The sequence below is a fragment of the Microtus ochrogaster genome, chromosome 15 (genome assembly GCF_000317375.1).
Source record: "Microtus ochrogaster isolate Prairie Vole_2 chromosome 15, MicOch1.0, whole genome shotgun sequence".
Classification (NCBI taxonomy): Eukaryota; Metazoa; Chordata; class Mammalia; order Rodentia; family Cricetidae; genus Microtus; species Microtus ochrogaster.
Genome location: NC_022017.1, coordinates 38,074,124 through 38,092,815, shown reverse-complemented (window position 1 = coordinate 38,092,815; position 18,692 = coordinate 38,074,124).

Sequence of the window (18,692 nt, the reverse complement as noted above, 5' to 3'; positions counted from 1 at the left end):
ATGCTAATACTCTTCAAATTATTACACAAAATAAAAACATAAGGAATATTGCCATATTCCTTTTTTGAGGCCACAGTTATTTGTAAACATAATTTTTCATTGGGACTACCAGTCTGCAAAAAAAAAAAAAAAAACCCACAGAAACTTCTTATTAATTCTGAAAGTTTGGTCTTGGGCTTAAGCTTGTTTCAACTAGCTTTTGTAACTTAAGCTAGCCCATTTATATTAACCTATGTTCTGTCACATGACATTACCTCTCTTTCATCTTGCACCTCCCATTTCCTTTCCATGTCTCCTGTCTTTTCCTATCTACAATTCCTCCTCTTCTTCCCCCGGAAATCCCGCCTATACTGCCTACCTAGAAATGGACCATTCAGGTCTTTATTAAACCAATCCACAACAATATATCTTCACATAGTGTACAAATATCCCACAACAGTTACCCTGATACCCAAACCACATAAAGACTCAAGAAGGAAAGAGAATTATAGACCAATTACCCTTATGAATATAGATACAAAAATACCCAATAAAATATTTTCAAACTCAATCCAAGAACACACCAAAAAATTATCCACCATGACCAAGTAGGCTTTAATCTCAGAGATTCAGGGATGGTTCAGTATTCAAAATTCAGTTAATGTTATACACCATATAAACAAGCTGAATGGAAAAAAACACACATCATCTCTTTAGATGCAGAGAAGGTCTTTGACAAATACAACAGCGTTTCATGATAAAATATTCTGGATAAATTAGGGATATGAAAACAAATTATAGCAAACCTTTTGCCCACATCAAACTGAATGGAGAGAAACTCAAAGTAACTTCATTAAAATTAGAAACAAGACAAAGCTGTCCACTTTCTCCATGTTTATTCAAGTTAATCCTTGAAGTTTTAGCTAGAGCAAAAAGATAACAGAAAGAGATCAAGGTGATACAAATTAAAAAGGAAGAAGTTAAAGCGTTGTTATCTGTAGATGTTATTATAGTATATAAAAGTAACCCTAAATATAAAACCAGGGGACCCCTATACCTGATAAACACTTTCAGTGAAGTGGCAGGATACAAAAGGTTAACTAATAAAACCATCAGTAGCTCTCCTACATACAAGTGACAAATAGACAGAAAAAAAAATCAGAGAAACAACACCTTTCACAATAGCCTCAATATAAAACACCTTTGGGGTAAATCTAAGCAAGCAAGTGAAAGACCTGTGGGCTAAAATCTTCAAGTCTTTGAAGAAACAGATTGGAGATCCTAGAAGATGGAAAGATCTCCCACGCTCCTGTATTGGTAGGATTAACATAGTAAAAAAGATCATCCCATCAAAAGCAATCTACAGATTCAATGCATTTTCCATCAAAATTCTAACACAGTTCTTTAGAGACGTTGAATAATGTTCAACTTTATATGAAAAAAAAAACAAAAAACTCAGGATAGCTAAAACTATCTAATACAATAAAAGAACTTCTGGAGGTATCACTATTCCTGATGTTAAGCTCTACTACAGAGCTATGGTAATAAAAACTACATGATATTGGCATAAAAACAGACACTTGCTCAACTATGTTCTTTGCAGCTTTATTTGTAATAGCCGGAAACTGGAAATAAACTAGTCGTCTCTCAAACAAACAATGGATAAAGAAAATTTACATAATGGTGTATTTCTCAGCTATTAAAAATAATGACAGCATGAGATTTGCAGGCAAATGGATGGAACTAAAAAAAAAATCGTTCTGAGTGAGGTAACTCAGACCCAGAAAGACAAAGATATGATATGTATTCACTTAAAAGGGAATATTAACTGTTAAATAATAACCAAGCTGTAATCCCGGAGAGGTCAGGTAAAGAGGATGGGTGTAAGGGGAAACATACGTATCTCTCCAAGAAGGGGAAATAGAATTGATTTTTACTGGTGGGCTGGAGATGGGTGGAGATAGGAGCAGGAGGGATCAGGTTTGGGAGGAAGATGGGATGGAGGGAGAGAGTACGTGAAGAGATGACTAGAACTGGGGGGCATTTGGGGTGGAGTGTGGAAACCTTTGGAATCTAGGCAGGTGATTCTAATGAGGACAGCTATTAATGGGGGACACAGAGTCTCAACTGGGCCATCTCTTACAGCCAGGCAAGGCTTCTAGTGGAGGGACTGGGTTGCATTGATTTGAGTTGTTGGACTGGGGCAGGAGGTTCCCATGGAAAACCTCAAACAACCCAGGCTGTTGCCAAGACAATGGATTGCTCTCCACAAACTGACAGCAGGGCCCCATTGCCAAGGACAGCACCTACACTACTCACTGGACTTGTAGAAGTTGAGCTGGTGTCTATAAGGAGCCTTTAGTCCTTTGTTTTATTCTCTTTGGAGCAGGAAAGAGAAATGTGGACACCAACCTAGCCACAAAAACTTTGACCTACAATTTGTCCTGTGGACAAAATAAGCTAGGGCAATCAATGGTGGCGCAGAACTTGTGGGAGTAGCTAAGCAGTATTTGATTTTACTTAAGGGTTACTCCGCGAGAAGCAATCCATATTTGACACTGCTTGGGTAACAAAAACCAGAGGCTAGATAGCCCAGAGACCTATGGTGAAACCAAATAGGACTGGTTTAAAAAACCGTAAAATGATTCCTAATGATATTCTGTTATACTCATAGATCAATGCCTTATCCAGTCATTACAGAGGCTTCACCAGGCAGCAGATGAGAACAGATGCAGAGACCCACAGCCAGACTTTATGGAGGGAGTCTAAATTGGACGTTTCCGTCAAATCCATTCCCTCAGAGCTCAGGGAATTCTGTGAAAAAGGGAGTGGAAACATTGTTTAGAGTCAGAGAGGATGGAAAACAGCGGGAAAAGGAGGCCCTCTGAATCAGCTGGGCAAGGTGCCTATGAGCTCACAGAGACTGAAGCAGCAAGCACAGGGCCTTCACAGGTCTGCACCATGTCCTCTACATTTATTTTACTGCTGTTAGCTTAGTAATTTTTTGGGACTCCCAACTATGAGCCTGACCTTTCCTAACGAAAGACAGAAAGAAAGTGGATCCGAAGGGAAGTTGAGGTGGCGAGGAGCTGGGAGGGAGAAGTCAAGGCGGGAGAAACTAAAATCAGGATCTATTGTATGAGAAAAGAATCTATTTTTAATTAAAAAAACTGAATAAGTGAAATAAGCCCCAGATCTTTATCATTTAGGACAGGTGCAAGGCATAAACGGGTTAGGAAAGTCCCATCCAGGTCAATACTGGGTGACCTTTGTCAGTCATCATTCCAGTGAAATCTCAGAGTGACTCCGTCTAAAAAAAACTACCTCTTAGGGATGATTTAGCCTTCGTATATAATTAAACTGCCTGAATTCAATTTGGGACCACATGATAGACTGTGACTTTTGGGTTTGTGAACATGCCATCTACCTCCAAATTTAGCTACTCTATAATTGCCATCTTGGCCCCAAACTTAGGGTAAAATTTGAGACAATCACTTTAGCATTACCTAGAGTTAACAGCTTAAAGCTCCATCCCACTGTGCCCAACAGCACTTAGAAAACTCAGCTACTTCACAGTAAAAAAAAAAAAAAAAAGTATTTGGTTCTATTATTTTTTTTTCACTTCACAATTTGAATAGAGTTTTCCTTTTTTTTTTTTGAAAGTAGATTCTTTTTTCATACAATATATCCTAATCACAGGCTCCCCTCCCTCTACTTCTTCCACGTCCTCCCCACTTCCTCTCCTACCCGTATCCATTCCCTCCTGCTTCTCAGAAAGGAACAGGCTTCTAAGAGATAACCAAACATGACAACATGAAGCATAGACCCAAAGAGCTTAGGTACAGGGGAAGGGACTGGATGGGGGCACATGGATCTCCCTGGGAGGCAGAAATAGAATATATATTAAAACCCATGGGTGATTTTGAACAACACGCATTGGTCATTTGGAAAATATTAGCTTACCAAGTGTGTCCAGCTCTCTTTAATTGTTGATGTTTTTCATTGAGCATTTCAAGAAATTGCATTCATTACGACAATCAGCGCCAACCCGCTCGTGAGTCACTATACATGAGTATACATGAGGAGACTGTTTGAAGCTTTGATCTCCACCCAGAAAATTGCATTTCTCTGTTGGCGGCAAATACTGACAGCTGCTTTTCTGGAAATAACTGGCTCGCTTCATTCATCTTCAGAAAAATGCCTGCCAAATACCCAGCTAGGAATCATCATAATCCGTTGGTGTTCATTCAGCAAAAACTGGTGTTCCTTGAAAAAACTCAGCTATTTCAGCTGGCAACTGAAGTGATTTCACCGGCACGTTCCCCGAGACAGCGCAGGACAGCGCTAGGGAGCAGAATGCTTTACAGGTTCCCTGAGACAGCGCTAGGAAGCAAAATGCTTTACCACACTCGCCATCCTGTTCCACAAAACACAAAAGGCATGCCTTCAATGACAAAATAAAGTGAACATTCTCCTAATTCCATCAGGCATGAAGTTCTTTCTTGACATGCATGGAAGACCCGAGTTCGGTCTTCAGAAACCTATTTAAAAGATGCTAAGTGTAGTAGCTATGCTTACATTTACACCGTACATGCGTACACGCTTACATGTAATCCCAGTGCTGAGGAGGCCAAGCCAGGAGAATGTCTGTGGCTCCGTGGCTGTCAGTTTGGCCTAATTATTGAGCTCTAGACCATGAGAGACCATTGTCTCAAAAAAGGTGGACTGCTTTTATGAGTATGACTCCAAGGCCTCTACACACACCAGAACACAGACGCATAAACACACATAATAAAAAATATGTTCTAAAATTCAAGTAGCTTTCAACAGTACTTTTAAATGTGTATAGGTGTTTTGCCTATATGTATATCTGTGAATTAGTTGAGTGCCTATGTCCAATGAGGCCTCAAGGGGGTGATAGATCACCTGCAACCGTAGTTATAGACAATCGTGAGGGGCAGGCTAGCATTGGGAATTGAACCTGGGTCCTCTAGAAAACCAGCCTTAACCAATGAGCCATCTCGCCAGCCCCACAAGCTTTTTAAGTGTTCAAAATTTTATATTTATTATTATTTTCCAGTGAAGAGCGCAGTGACCAGTAAAGAGCTTCGTGTTCCTGTTAGATTCCTACTTAGTTTTCAGCAGCTTGACCAACTCCAGATTTCATACCTTCAGTGTAAACATGAATGTAATACAGCAATGGAAATATCACTGTAGACACCCTGAAGGTCTTGGGGGCCTCTGGCATCATTGGGTCTCACTTGGGATGTCACTACTCCAGAGACATGTGGACTTTTCCTCTGTCCCTGAACAATAGAGGCACACAAATCTGTGGTTACAAAGACCAGGACAGGAATTGTGCTCAGTTCTAAGTACTTCCGGAGTACCTGTCTCCATGTCCACACTGACATTTACTGAGCAAGTTTTAAGCTCAGGAAATGTCAGTCACAAGAATGTGAATAGGTTGAAAAGCTTCATGACACCCACAGTCTTCCGAATTGGATAGATTTAGTGATTCAGAATTCATTTGAGAGCATCCATCAGTGTGTGTCCAACAGCCGGGACTCTCAGCTGGCCCTCCCTGAACTCATTTTATGTAGCACAGAAGCCAGCACCTTAAATCCACCATAAAGATTATATTAAGGGGTGTGCACTGTAGGCAACAGGAAAGAGATGAGCGTTAGAGGCCGGTATTTATCTCCTGCTTCCTGAAGTATCTGCTCAAACCACTGTAGTCCTCAATTCACCTCTAAATTCCACAAGAATGACTCTCCCAACCTGTTTACTTGAGTTTACACTCATCCTAAATGCAGCAGATTTCCCCAAGGGTCTACAACCCTGCATGCTTTAATTCTAGGAAACCTGTCTGTGATTTAGAGAGCAATTGAATGGTAACCTTAAAACACCTGTCACTTCCTTGGACATGTTTACCACAGTTGTAAGTGGGATTACTTTCTTGATTTTTTTTCCCCTCCTCATGTTCATCATTATCATACAGAAAACTACTAATTTTTGTATCCTGTTACTTTGTAGAAAGTGTTTGTCGGCTTTAGGCACTTTCTGGCGGACTTGATGGAGGCTATTAAATAGAGAATCAGATTGTCTACAAATCGGGATAATTGATTTCTCCCTTTGCTATCTGTATCTTTTCCTTTCTTTCCCTTGTCTCATTACTACAGTCAAATCTTGGATCACTATATCAAGTAAGACTAGTGAGAAAGGGTACCCTGCCTGATTCCTGATTTTAGGCAAAATACTTTCAAATTCCCCCATTCATAATATTGGCAATAGGTTTGTCATCAGTAGATTCTATGATGGTGAGTTATGCTCCTCTTTTCCCCAGTTTCTTCAGGACTTTTCGACAGAAGGGATGTTGGACTTTGTCAAAGGTCTTCCTATTGACAGGATCACATGATTTCTGCCTTTGAGTCTATTTCATGAACTATATTTATTGAGTTGCATATGTTAAACCATTTTCGAAACCTTGAAATGAAGTCAACCATAGCATGGGGAATGGTCTTTTTTGATGTACCACTAAATTCAGCTTGCCTACTTTACGGAGAATTTCTGTGTTCACATTCATCAGGGTTATTGGCTTGCAATTTTGTTGTTATGGCTTTATCTGGCTCCATTAAATGAGTTCGGGAACATTCCTTTCTTTTTTAGGGAACAGTTTGAGGAGATTGTCATAGTTAATATTTGAAGGTCTGGTAGAATTCAGTAGTGAATTCATCTGGGCCTGGATATTTTTTGATTGGAATTTTTTTTTGTTACTGCTTCAATCTCATTGCTTATAACAATATTTGAGTTGGTTTAATTTTGGCAGGTGCTATATGTCTAGGAATTTATCCATATTTTTTAGATATTGAAAGTTTTTGAATATATGTTTCCAAGCTATTCCCTGATGATCCTCTGAAGTTCATTGGCATCAGTCTCCCCTTTATCTTTAACTTGATTAATTTTTGTTTTCTCTCACTCTCTTTGGTTTAGCTAAGGACAATTCTGTTTATCTTTGTGATGAAAGCACTTCTTCGCTTCATCGATTCTTGGTATATTGTTCATTTCTACCTCATTAGTTTTTGCCCTGATTCTTATCATTTATGTCCATTTAGTGATTTGGGGTTTGGCTTATTCTTGTTATTATAAGAGTCTATGGTGTATCATTAAATTATATTGGGCAACTTATCGTATTTATAGTTATATATAAAATATAACATATAGCATATAACATATAAAATATAATATGTAATATACAATAACAAATACATACACACATATGACTTAAAATGGCTTTCATTGTAAGCCATAGGTTTTGGTGAGTTATTTTCATTTCATTTGATTCTAGGAATTAAAGAAATTCTTCTTGATTTATTCAGTGACCCACTCATCTTGCAACAGCATACTTTTCAATCTACATGAGTTTTATAGATTCTATATGTCTTATTTCTACTTGATAGATTGACTTCTATCTTTTGATTCTTAGTCTGTGAGTATCTTTGCCCATGTAGTTGGTGTGTTTCATGAGACAACAGGTAGTTGGATCTTGTGTTTTAATCTAGTCAGCTGGTCTACTACTACTAGGTCTGCCTTCTGCTAGAGTTGAGATCATTTACATTTAAGGTTATTATTGATTGTTTCTAATTACTATAATTTTTGGTTAGGTATATATTTTAATTACCTGGGTTTTGTTCATTCTTTTCTTCTTCCGCTATTAATATCAGGGGTTTTCTAGCTTACTGTGTTGGGCATGTACTACTAAAGAATTTGAACCTAGAGGTCTAGGGAGAGCAGGAAATACAAAGTCCTCTGTAAACAAAGCTCTCCTCTTGGACTCATTTTTACACAATAGAGTTCCTTTCGAGATGGTGCACTGTCACTACCCCTCTAAGTCACAGTGACACAATGCAATTCCTTTGCACTGCTGGTGACCTGTCTGTGAGAGAGATCACTGCCCCACTGAAACCTGCAAGGAACTTGAAGCTTGTGAGGGTCATGGGTTTTTACCAAGGGCAGGACTGCCAGTTTTGTTTTGTTTTTTTTTCCCACCAGGGCCTGTCTGACCTTTAGGATGCAGCTTCTGCTTCTCCTCCCAAAGCCAGGCACTTGAGTGGCTGGAGCTCAGTTCAGCCTGGCTTTTCTCCTGCTGAGCGTGTAGTTTGTCTTATATCCAGTACTTTGCATCTGTTCTAGCATTCCCTCTGAGAATTTCCAAAAGGGCCTCTTCTTTCTGTCTCTGGAGCAATCTGTTCTCCTCATTCCGAATCTTTCCTCAGTCTCTGGGAGGAAGCCAGAAGACTACCACCTTACCTAGATTCGCATTTTATCAAGATCCCAAGGTGCCTGGCACTCACAATTTATGAGAAACCCTAAATTCTAAATGCTAGGATGAGCTTGAGAACTGGGAGCTGAGCTGTCCAACAGCATGCCGATCTGTCCACTCAGCAATGGTATCTATCCCTCAGGGTTACCAGGGAACTGCTGCATGTGGCCAATCGCTGAATTCAGGTCAGATCGTTTACAGCTGACAAGCACACCGCTCTGTATCAGGGAGCTGAACACACGCACGTGCGAGCACGTGGCACTCGCGCGCGCACACACACACACACATAATTCAGTCCTTATCCTCTAGAAGTTTGGGTTCTAGTGGGAGACAGGCATAGACAGAAGTCAACAGCGTCAGGCTACTGGAATGAGCGCCATGACAAAGGATGGATAACATGAAGGGGCACTGACTTTAGATGTCAGCCTTGGGTAAGTCAATGAAATTTCTGAGCCTCCGTTCCCTTGCTTGGAAATGGGATTGGACTGCCTGGTATTCAGGCCTGCTTGGAGATTAGAAAGTGAGTGCACCCATGCTTCTGGTGATACTGCCGTGGGGTTGGAGAAGGGCTGGGATGGAGAACACTATGGCCTTTCCTGACATGATACTCAGACTCAAGCATGTATATAATTGCTTTAGGCAGGGGGAAAGTCGATATGGCCAGAATTAGACAGAAGCCTCTTGGCAGCAGTGGGAGCTGAAGTTGGAACTAAATGGCACCATTAAAGAATTTGAAGCTAGAGGTCTGGGGAGAGCAGAAGACACAAAATCCTCTGTAAACAAACCTCTGCTCTTAGACTTTGTAATATGAAAGGGATGGTCTGTCAGTGCCAGTCTGGATCAGTGAGGCCACACTCCCAACTTTTTCTGACTTTGGTTTTGGGGCGGTCCATAACCCTGTCGGGGAGGGGGGCATCTGGGATGTGTGGAGTGGTACCTTTCAACGATGGGTGGTGGGGCCTTCTCTGAAAAGGCAGTCAAGGAGAAATGAGAGGGAGCAGCCCACAGTGGTCACTGGTGGCAGATCCTGATTCTAGAAGCTTCCCCGGAGGGTACTTATGCTCTTATTGTGCCACAGAGCACTTGAAAGAGGGACTGTGGCATGGGTGGATTTCCAGGCATTTGCCCGTGTCTTTGTTTCTCTGTTGTGGTTAAATTTGTAGGGAAGGCCCTTACAACTGATCAAAAATGAGTGTCTGAGAATGCTAAGGCACTGATTGCCTTTTCTTTGAGGTTTTTTTTTTCTTCTTTGCGCAGTCTCACTTGTGACCGGACATCACTGGTTTTAATGCCGTGACCTTCACCTTCTCACTTACTACCTTCCTTGCCTATATTCTCTTCTCCACTGTCATTTTTTTCTTCATCTTTCTTGAGGAAGGTTTTTGACCTTTCATGTTTTTAGGGTGAAAGAGAGAGAGAGAGGCAAACAATACATATTTGAAGGGAGAGAAAGAGGGAAGGAGAGAGAGAGGAAATAGCAAAAAGAGAGAGGAAGAGAGAAACACACACTTTTAGGACTTCTTTCTCGCCATATTATCTTGAGATATTATTATGCTGTTTCCCCCAGAGTTACTCAAGATCTCTCAGGAAACAAGGAACAGAAAGAAGTCTGGAAGAAGAGAAAGTAGCACACAGCCTGCTTTAGATTGTGCTTGTTGGTTGGGTGTGTGACCAAATTGCAGCCATAGTGTATACTTTTAGGTAGCTACTTCTTTAAAAAAATGTAACTACTTGTCACGGACATTTCCCAGTACCATTATCTACAATTTTTCTTCTATATTTATTGAAGTGCAATTTTTGTGCAGCACAACGCACAAATCTTTTGTTGATGACTGATGACACTTAGTATCAGGCGACCACAACCTATACCATCTGTGAAACATTCTACTACCCTGGTGGATCTCTCTCTCTCCCTTCCTTTCTTTCTGTTCATTTTTTATTTTGATTCACCCACTAAAGATGAACTATTTATCCACTTTGATTAAATAGAAACATGCAATGTACATTCTTTTGTGATTTCTTATCTTCCTCACTGCAATGTTTTTGCTATTCATTTTATTGGCTTATATAAATTTTACTTTTCTATTTAGAGTTCAGGTGATAAGATCTCCATATATTTAAAAAACAAATGAATTAATCTTGGGACAGGGTCTGATGTCTTCCAGGCTGGCCTCTAATTCTCTAAGTAGAGGCTGATCCTGTACTTCTGATTCTCCCGACTTCACCTCTCAAGTTCTGGGATTATAGATGGGCAACACCACACCCAGTTTTATTTGATGTTGAGGATGGAACCCAGGACACTTTACCAACTGACCTACATTCCCAACCCTCTGTATTTTTATTAATTTATTCTTATACACTATGACACGTTTTAGTTTATAAACTAAAAAATTACAGCTTAGTGGGTATGGTCTTTTGCCCCTTTTTAATCCTAAACATTATAGTTCATTTCACCTTGTGAAAAAAGGCAGCAGGCTGTATGAATATTCCACAAATGAATTGATTACTCTCCCATTGAGAGATATTTGTTTCCAGTTATGGAAAAAAATCAATAAAGGATCTATGAGCACTTTTATAGGGGTCATTGTGTAGACATGTTCTGACATGTACTTGTACACATGTATGTTTAGGGAGTAGAGTGACTGGGACATAGCAATTTCTGAGTGAGCACGCGTTAAACTTCATTAGATACTATCCAACGTTACCTCAAGTGCTTGTCTCAATTTATAGTCCCATAGGAACGGAAGTCACATTCTCTCTGAAACAGTTTAATGCCTCTGCCAGTTCACTCGCTAGCTTTCTCTTCCTCTGACACTTAATCAAGTTAGAAGAGGTCTGTGTGTGTGCTCTTTGGCCAGCCATGTCAATACATACCATCTCTCTCTAAGAAAATTGTGACTTATCATTTACCCTCACAACTGGAGTGTTTTTTTTTTATTTTCTAGATACTTGACTTGTTTTCCAGACACATGCATTAAAGATATTTTAAAATAATTTATAGATTGTTTTTTTTTAGTTTTTTAAACAGTGTCTTTGGATAAACAAATTTTAATTTTGATAATCCCACCCACCAATATTTAACTCACGATTGAGTGCCACCTTGCAGACACAGCTTTGCCCATCAGAAGTTTAAGAGGATCTTTCTCTGTACTTCCTTCAAGAAGCTGTCTATCATAGCTTTCACACACAGGCCTCGCCTCATCTTGATGAATGATTGTATGAAATGAATGTCAAAGTTAAGCTTCTGCGTGCATGTATTTAATTGTTCCAGTACCAATTATTGAAAATTCTGTCCTCTTCTTCTTTGTTCTTATTAATGCCTTTGTCACAAAACAAAGGGGCCAGTTACCTACATAATAATTATTCCCAGACAAACAATTCTCATCTGTTTACCTGTACATGATTAACCACAATCTCACTACCTTCTAGTCCTATCAAGTCTTGAACTATAATACTGCAAGTCCTCCAACTTTGTTCTTAAAACTCCAGACTATTTTGATTCTCTCCATTTCTATATGTATTTCAGAGTCAGTTTATTATTATTTTTCCCTTCTGAGATTAATTAGAAATTCATTTATTCTACAGGTCAATTTAGGGAGAATTTGCATCTGCAATGTTAGTAATTTAAATGTGTTAATGGATTAGCTCCCTTTTTCACCTTATCAATAATTTCTTTTAGCAGTATTTTGTTATTTTCATTGTAGAGATCTTCATATAGTTTACTAATATAATATTAGGTATATGTAGTAAGCTTTAGGGGATCAATGTTACTTTAAATTATTACAATTAGTGAAATGGTTTTTCCTTACTTTTTATATTTTAGACGTCGTTTAAGGGCATTTTGTGACTTACTTCAAGAGTCCTTTACTATCAGAATGGAAATTCAGGTTGTTTATTTATTTTTAATGGTTTATTCACTTTTATGTATTTAATTGTTTTGTCTGCATGCAAATGTGTCCCTGGTGTCTGTAGAGGCCAGAAGAGGGTGTCAGAACCCCTGGTGCTGGAATAGCTGGTAGTTGTGAGCCACCATGTGGATGCTGGGAACAGAATTCAGTCCTCTGCATTAGCAGCAAGTGCTCTTAACTTTTGAGGCATTTTTTTCCATCCCTTGGCTCAGGTTAGTTAAGGATTTATATTATTATATCACTCAGAAGCTGAGTATACTGGACATGACATTCTCCTTGGTACCTGGGATTGCTGTTAATCCGCATAAAAGCCATTTTGCTTAGCTCCGATTCTTTTCATAGGCTAGATCCCCAGATATGGACTTCCTAGAGCAAACCAAGTGCTTGCAGTATGCTGGGGGAATAGTGGGAACTTGAGGAAGATCAGTTCAATGCAGCCAGTCTCAGGATGCTGTGCAGACTGCCCCACCATGTTTAGTATATGTCTTGTTACCTTTCTATTACTGCCATCAGACACCATGACCAATGTAACTTGCAGAAGAAAAAGTTTATCGGGGGCTTCCAGTTCAGAGGGTGAGTGCATGACCATCATAGTAGGGAACATGGAAACAGACAGACTGGCAGGACGCTGAGGTATTGGTTGAGAACTTGCATCTTGATGCAAAAGCAGAGGCAGAAAGAGCTAACTGGGGACAGCATGGGCTTTTGAAAGCTCAAAGTCTTCACTCAGTCCCCCAGTGATATATCTTCTATAACAAGGCCATACCCCTAATACTTCCCAAATAGTTCTATCAATAGGAGACCAAACATTCTTAGATATGAACCTATGGGAATCTTTCTCATTCAAGTCACCAAGGTATGTATGGCTAGGAACCAGCTCACTGGAAGCACTGTGATGTTGCAACTGGGTGAAAGAATGATGGAACGCCCAGGTAAAGATAAAGTTCCCTGCCTAGAGGGATAGAGACAGCTGTGAGTTTGTCAACCAATATTCACCTATATTCATCAAGAAAAAACAAAAACAAAAACAAAACCCACAAACGTGGGGGGAAAGATGGGGAGGGTAAGTGGGATCAGAGTAGATGAGGGGACTCGGAGGTGAGGCCAGGTGAAAAACAATTTATGAACCCAAGGAGAAGAGACAGCAGAGTGTGACCCTAAGACAACAGATCCCTAGCAAAGGTAGTTTGTGTGTGTTCAGGGGGGAAAGATACAGAAACGGAAATGAAAGCCGTTGTTCACAACTCCCCAGCGAGTGTTCCTGGAGTCATCTTTTGGAGTAACTGTCCATCTCCAAGAGTTCTCAAACAATTTAGGGTGACCAGCCCCCAGCTGGGGAGGCACTCTGGTTGGAAATTTGGGCCCAAGCAGGTCTGAGTTCAAATCCAGTGCTTAATAATTTCAGTACTTAATGACAATCCTGTATTAACAGGGTAATCTGGTTTTGTTTTCTAGCGTATAAAGGAAATAACAGTATCTGTTTGCAAAGTATCTTTTTAAATAAATTTAATGGTTTCTTGGTGATCTCTATCGTAATATTACCATTAACCCACAGGATGCAATAAAAAGGTCTTGGTTTGCAAGGGTGAAAGGGGGAAGGTAGAGGCCAGATTGTTTTTAATGTTTCACCCAATAAGCCAAGCAAATGAATTGGGCATCTACAGTGTCTGGCAGTTGGCATTGCTAGTCAACCCATATGGGCATGTTGTATATATTCATACCCTTTATCATTTCATGTGGAGTTTGGTTGGCAAATAAATGGCTAAGAGCATGAAGTGAAGGTTCTTAAAGTGAACGGCTCTGGGAAAACACTGGTCCAAACAGTGCTTTTAGATCAAGCCAGGATCCATTTGGCAGAGGCCTCTTCTCCCACAATCCCTGGGTCTCTTGGCTGCCGCGGTGCTGATGGAGAAGGCTCCATTTGGCTCCACATCTCAGACGAGCTGAATGAACATCATTAGAGACCTGGAGAAGGGGTGATGGACGACTTAAATGAAGTTGCATGAATAGTGCCTCTCACATTTCCATCTGACTCAGGGCCCAGAGGAACTGCTGAGACTCGGAGAGGGATAATGAGGACTCTAAAGACTCAGGAAGCTCGTCACCGTGGGTTGAAGTGAAGTAGGCTAAACTTAATAGGGAGAAAAAAAAATCATTGCTCTGCCTCGAGATTATAAAATGAATCAAACTCTGTACACATAATGACAAAGTTCAAAGTAAAAAGATTGATCAATTTGGCGCTAATAGATTATAAACACACACGTCAAATATGTGATAAACCAGCTGGAGAAAAAAAGCTGAAAACTGGTTAGAATAATGGTAGTGTATGACAGCAAGAGTGGGTCGGTCTATTTAAGAACTTATTCTAATCAATAAGGAAGAGAAAAAAAAACCATGCTCATTTAGAGAATGAAGATGTTTGTAATCAGGGTCAGGAGAGAAGGAATAAAAATCCCCAAACAGAATGAACAAAATGTTCATTCACAGTATTTAAAAACAAATAAAATGCTTTTATTTTCCCATCAGATTAACAATGAGGTAACACAGTCATAACAGTCCGGGTTGGTGGACCTAATAGAGAGAGGAAGGCTCAGCCTCCACCGCAGAGTATAGACACCATCCCTACCTTAATGATGGGTGATTTGGTTACCATGTATCAAAGGCTTTTAGATCTAAACACATTGACCTAAGATCCTACTTTTAAGAATTTACCCTAAAAAGCCACGGAGGGATGCAGATATATAATATACTAGGGAATTTATGCAGCATGGCTTATAACAGTGAAATCCTTTAATGTACTTATACTGAGAACTTATTATTTAGGATTATCAAAAGCAATGGCACACTGTGCAAACATTAGAAGGTTCTGGTGTGACTAATGTTCCCGCTGTGTTTCTGGGGCAGGCATGGAGATCACTAGTCACTCTTCAAAGGACTTGCTACTGTGTGTAGCAAGGGCTGCACAACTCTAAAAAAAAATCAAGGCTCTGCCTTGAGATTATAAAATGAGTCAGGTTTTGTAAACATAATGGCAATCCTGAATCTAGTATGAAAAGAGTGAACAGCCTTGCATGAGAGTGTTGCTTTCCGATTTGCTCTAGTGAGTGATTATACTTACTTATATATTCGGCCTTATACTCTCTGTCATTTCTGCTGAATGCAGAGCATTCTAGAACAGCATGTATGCCTCAGACTAAAGCTTCCCATGAAGATTGCCTGGATTGTGTTAAGTCCTCTGCTTAGGACAGTCCTCTATGAAGAATCCAAGAGTCCTGAGTAGAGAATACTGGCACAGTTGATTAAAAGATGCGTTATTAACATGAGGGGCAAGTGAGACAGAGTGTATGGTGTCAAAGAGATTTAGAGATGCATCTTGCTGGAGATGCATTTATGACTCTTGCATTCAAGGGTAATAAATCTAGAGATGCATCCTCTGTACCACAGAAACATACATTTGCATTCCAGACCGAAGATCTCTTTTTAGAGGCGCAGATGTACAGGTGTGGCTGTCACAGTGTGTGCTCGGTTTGATGATTTAGGGATTGTAACCCATAGTGCAGCCTTGCTGAATGCATAGGGTAACATCTTGCGTTATTGAAGATGTCCAGTGTAGGATTCCAGTGCTGATGTGATCTGTGACTGATTATAGCAGTCAGAGGGTGCGGAGGACCCAAGAGAACATGGCCTTCAATACAAACTAAGCATGGCTCACATGGGCTCACATGAAGCAGCAAGCACAGGGCCTGCATGGATCTGACCATGTCCTCTGAGTACATGCTATGGTTGCCAGCTTGGAGTTTCTGTGGGATTCCTGATAGTGGGAGTAGGTGTACCTCTGATTCTTTTGCCTTCTTTTGGGACTCTTTCCCTCCTATTGGGTTGCCTTGTTAAGCTTCCATATGAGGGCTTTCACCTTGTCTTATTGTATCTTATTTTGTCTTGTTTGACTATCATCTCTTGGAGGCCTGCTCTTTTCTGAAGAGGAAATGGAGGGGGAGCCGGTCTGGGGGAGAGGGATGTAGGAGGGGAAACTGCGGTCAGGATATATTGTATGAGAGAAGAACCTATTATCAATAAAAAATTAAAAGTTTCTATTAAAATGAGCTTCCTTCTTCTCACTCCTTTCCCCCTTCCTTGTCTATGTAGCAGATGTTATTCTTAAAAAATATACCTGGGCGGGCTGGCGGAGCCCGCCATGAGAAAAAGCGGCTACAGCTTCCCATCAGCAGGAGGGCACGAGCTGCGCTGGCAGTGGCGGCCATAATGGACATATAAACACAGGAAATAGCCATAAATGTTTATTAAAAAGGGAGAGAGAGAGAGAGAGAGAGAGAGAGAGAGAGAGAGAGAAAGGGAGAGAAGGAGGGAGAGAGAGAGGAGGAGAGAGGCAAAGCCCGGTGTGTACACCTGGAGAGGAAACAGGGAGAGAGGGCAATGGCGGGCGAGGTCTGACGTTAAAAGGAGTGGGCGTGTCCAGGGCAGGGACCGAAAGAATAACATTCCCACATCTTGCTTTTAATAAAAAAGCAAATTAGACACTCCAGTTTGAAGGAATTGGGGCGGCGAATTCTCAAAACTGCTTCCGGCTGATTGTGGGCGTCGTCTTTGGGGGGCACAGGAGAAGGCTGGGTGCTGGTCACATCCTGGCATAGCTGGTCTCTTTGTTTCTGACCGATGTCTGTGGCATGGAAATGTCTGGTATCTCTTATCCTGTTTAAGGTATTGGCAGAACAAAGAACAAAGTTAAATTAAGGGAAAAAAAATTTAGGACCAGGGGATTGAGGGAGTATCTGACCTGTTTAAGATGGATTCTTTAATTCGGCTCCCTGGAACTCACGAGAACTCCTTGGGTTTGTGAAAACAGAAGTTTTAGACATATAATGACTGTAGCATAAGAGATAAATTTGGTTTGAAATTTGTTTAGTGAGGTCACCTTGCAAAACCTCTCAGCTGTCAAACTGTCAGAGATCTTTGAGAAGGATAAGATTTTACTTGAGTTACTGATTAAAAAATGACAGAGAGCTTACTTGGTTGGCACCCAGAGCTACTCTTTTTTGGGTCCTCCATGGTCACGGAAGGTTGCACTTGAACTTTGCTGTTTAGCTCAGGGCCTGCCAGGCTCCAGAAGATCCTGTGGGCTAAGAAATCTGTAGGAAGACAGGCCTACCTTGACCTGAGCAGCTAGGCTGTCGATTCCAGTGATTCTGTCCATGTCTATAGGTCTTTTCTTTAGATGAAAGGCAGTTTTGCCCAATGGTCAGCGCTCTGCAGTCTAAGCAAAATGCAGAAGGATGTTGTTCTGCGTGTGTCTGTCTTCTGACTTCTTTGGAGGGAGCAGAGAGCTGCTGCTAGGAGCCAACCTGTCTCTTTTTTGTTGTTGTGAAACGTTTTTAATAATTAAATACTTAAATATCATATTCCCTAGATCTCTGAGCAGTTGAGGGCTGTTTATCAGGTATAACTATAGTATAGAATTTGTTTGGAAAGTTGGGTCTGAGCTTGACCATACTGGCTCTCAACAGGTAAGATTTACATTTGTAAAAAGGCAGATAGAGGGAAAAATACTGCTTGTAGTATAAGGTTAGTGGCAGAACTGACAATGGTAGAGAACAGCTTAAGAGACTTAAAGGTACATACCAGTTTGAAATATAAGACTCACGTTTTGTAGTCTGAAATGAGATGTAATAAATAATTATTATACATAGAATGAGTGAACATGAATTGGGCAACGTGGACGCCTCTGACTGGCCCTGTCAAAGGCATTTAACCATTGCTCAAAACACATTTAACAGAGTTAGCATGAGGAGTTTAGTGAAAACCAAGTGAAGAGGCAGGGTAAAACCGGGAGAGTGTGGTCATGTGGTCTGGCCCTCAGCCAAGATGGCGGAAAAAGTCACCTGACCCATCTTGCCTTCAGCCAAGATGGCGACTGCCACGTGTAGTCTGCTCTGTTAGAGAGCCCGCCATGCCACAATAAAAGCTGCACAGGGAAGGGGCAAAAGGCTGGAACCGAAAAACGGCTGTGTATAGTTTAATGGGGCCATTTATTTGGACAGAGACGGATAAGTGTAAGGCATTAAAGCATGAGGCCGGAGTGATAGGTCTGGATGGCTTGGCTCCCATGGTCAAGGCCGTGCAAACACCCGCAAAAACCGTGGCACCTCAAGCCTACAACGAGAACGGCTCCCCGTTAAGGCGAGATGCAGATGGCATCTATGAAAAGATGCCCCGGGCCCTATGAAAAGGTGTCTGATTCCATGGGGGGGCTATAACCTAGCTGAATCGACTCGCGGGCAGGAGGGATTCAGCCTAGGTCAGGCCACACCTTAGCGGCGTGCTGCACCGTAGCAGCAGTTACAACGAAAAGAAGGAAGAAAAAGAATGAAAAAAGAGAAAGGACTGGAGGCCCTGGGCTTTCAGGTGCGGGTGGGCAGAGGCTTAGCATAGGAGCCAAGCAGAATTGAATGCCAGCGAAGGGAACAACC